General features: G+C 45.8%; 1 protein-coding gene across 1 annotated transcript in view; it reads right to left on the minus strand.

The window, feature by feature from the left end:
- LOC118784131 (potassium channel subfamily T member 2-like) overlaps positions 1-2,500 on the minus strand; it is a 91,036-nt gene that overhangs the window by 53,929 nt on the left and 34,607 nt on the right. The gene's annotated exons all lie outside the window — the stretch shown is intronic.

Here is a 2,500-nt window from a genome sequence, read left to right on the forward strand (position 1 = left end):
CACACACACACACCACACACCACACACCACACACACACACACACACACACACACACACACACACAGATACAATACACACACACACACACACACGCACGCACGCGCACACACACACACACACACACACAAGCACTGGATATGGTGGCAGATACGTGATTTTGGGCTGCACCCCTTACTCGAAATTCTCCTTCTGATCAGCTGGAGAATTTAACCACCTCACCTTAACCCCTCGTGAAAAATAAGGTTTGGGCACTTATCCATGTGCACAAACACACAGCCTTACTGATAGGACAGTGAAGTGCCTAAACCAGGGCATTGTAATAATAATAATAATAATAATAATAATAATAATAAACTTTATTCATATAGCAGCTACCCTGCTTATGGTTGAAAGAGCTTTACAATTCAGATTAAAGCAAGACAGAAACAAATAAAAAGAAAAAAAACAATAAAAAGACAATAAAAACAATATAAAAATGATTTTAAACCTTTATAATGCTTTATAAAAATGACTTTTCAAAAGCAATTTAAAAGAGGACACAGACTTGGCAGTTTCTATTGTCAGGTAGACTGCTCCAGTGTCTAGGGGCCTTGACAGAACAACCAAAGTCTCCCATTTTTCTGTTTAGTCTAGATTCTGAATTAATCAATATATCTTTAACTTTTAATGTTAACTGATCTCAGTTCTCTCTTAGCAGAGTAAGGGGTTAAAAGTTCTGCAGTATAAACAGGGGCCAACCTGTGCCTACTAAAACCTGGAGGCAGCAGTGTAGCATTGTGGTAAGGAGCAGGTGTCGTAACTGAAAGGTTCCTGGTTCGATTCCTTGCTGGGACACTGCTGCTGTACCCTGGGGCAAGGCACTTAAGCCAGAATTCCCTCAGTAAATATCCAGCTGTATAAATAATATGTAAAAAGTGTAACCTTGCAGGTTGCTCTGGATAACAACATCTGCTAAATGCCTGAATAACTAAAATAAACTGCTTACAGTGTGCGATATAACATCATCTGTTTGTTCAGAGAGGAGCACCTGCATGTGTGTGAGGGTTTCCTGGTCGACACCCAGAGCAGATCTCTCTAATGATGATCCCAAAGAGACACCAGACTGGTGAGAGAATGAGGATGAGATCCAGGGGGATTTAGCCACACTTCCCAGGTAACAGACAACCTGATCACATCCCCCCAGATTCAACAGAAGAGACAGCCAGCTGGAGACAGCCAGCCACCCAGACCTCTAGGATGCACACATACACACACATGCAGGGTGGTTGCGTGTGTGTGTGTGTGAGTGTGTGTGTGTGTGCGTGTGTGTGTGTGTGTGTGTGTGTGTGTGCGTGTGTGTGTGTGTGTGTGTGTGTGTGAGTGTGTGTGTGTGTTTGTGTGTGTGTGTGTGAGTGTGATTAACAGTATCGATTATCATTATCACTGACGCCCTGCGTCATTTTTCTCATTGCCGTGCCTGAACTTTATCCTTTGACCGGCTGTCAAACAAACCCTACCCATCATGCCCTCCTGCCCCTGGAGGGCTAAGTGCTCCGTGCAATCATACTCTTTAACATTCAAACCCCATTTCAGATCTTTACTCAGAGAAAATCAATGCGCGACCGACACAAAGCAGCCTGACGTCTCTGTACCTCAGTCTCCTCTTTCCACCACGTTCTTCACGTGCGACCTAAAGCGTGACTCTCCTGTGCTGCCGGGGAGAAATCAGAAACGGCGAGACCGTCGCTGACGTGGCCGTCCATCCAGAGGAGGGGAGCGGAGAAAAGCCTGCTGACGAGGCTAAATGATGTAGCGGTAATGACGCTAACAGGGGAAAGGGGGTTAAATAGGGGGCCTAAACTGCAATATGAAGAGTCACTCTGTGCTTCACTGTGCTTCACTCTGTGCTTCACTCTGTGCTTCACTGTGCTTCACTCTGTGCTTCACTGTGCTTCACTCTGTGCTTCATTCTGTGCTTCACTCTGTGCTTCACACTGTGCTTCATTCTGTGCTTCACTCTGTGCTTCACTCTGTGCTTCACTGTGCTTCATTCTGTGCTTCATTCTGTGCTTCACTGTGCTTCACTCTGTGCTTCACTGTGCTTCATTCTGTGCTTCATTCTGTGCTTCACTGTGCTTCACTCTGTGCTTCACTGTGCTTCACTCTGTGCTTCACTCTGTGCTTCACTGTGCTTCACTCTGTGCTTCACTCTGTGCTTCACTGTGCTTCACTCCAGCAGCGCTGCCAGCCATCGTCCTGAGAACACCCTGCAGCGTGACCACCAGTTACATTTTAAATTTAGATTGATTTATTTGGCAGGCGCTTTTGTCCAAAGCGACTCACAAGTGAGGCAGAGCACAACACAAGCAAAAGCCACACAAGGAGCCACAATATTAGAAGCACCGCATGGCCAGGTTTCAATAGTCGGCCAGACAAGGCACATTATTTACCATCATTCCAATGAGCTGCTGTTTCAAGGGACCGATCATCCTGAAAACCTACGAACAGCGAGCCGTTTGG

Source organism: Megalops cyprinoides, chromosome 1 (genome assembly GCF_013368585.1).
Source record: "Megalops cyprinoides isolate fMegCyp1 chromosome 1, fMegCyp1.pri, whole genome shotgun sequence".
In the NCBI taxonomy this organism is placed as follows: Eukaryota; Metazoa; Chordata; class Actinopteri; order Elopiformes; family Megalopidae; genus Megalops; species Megalops cyprinoides.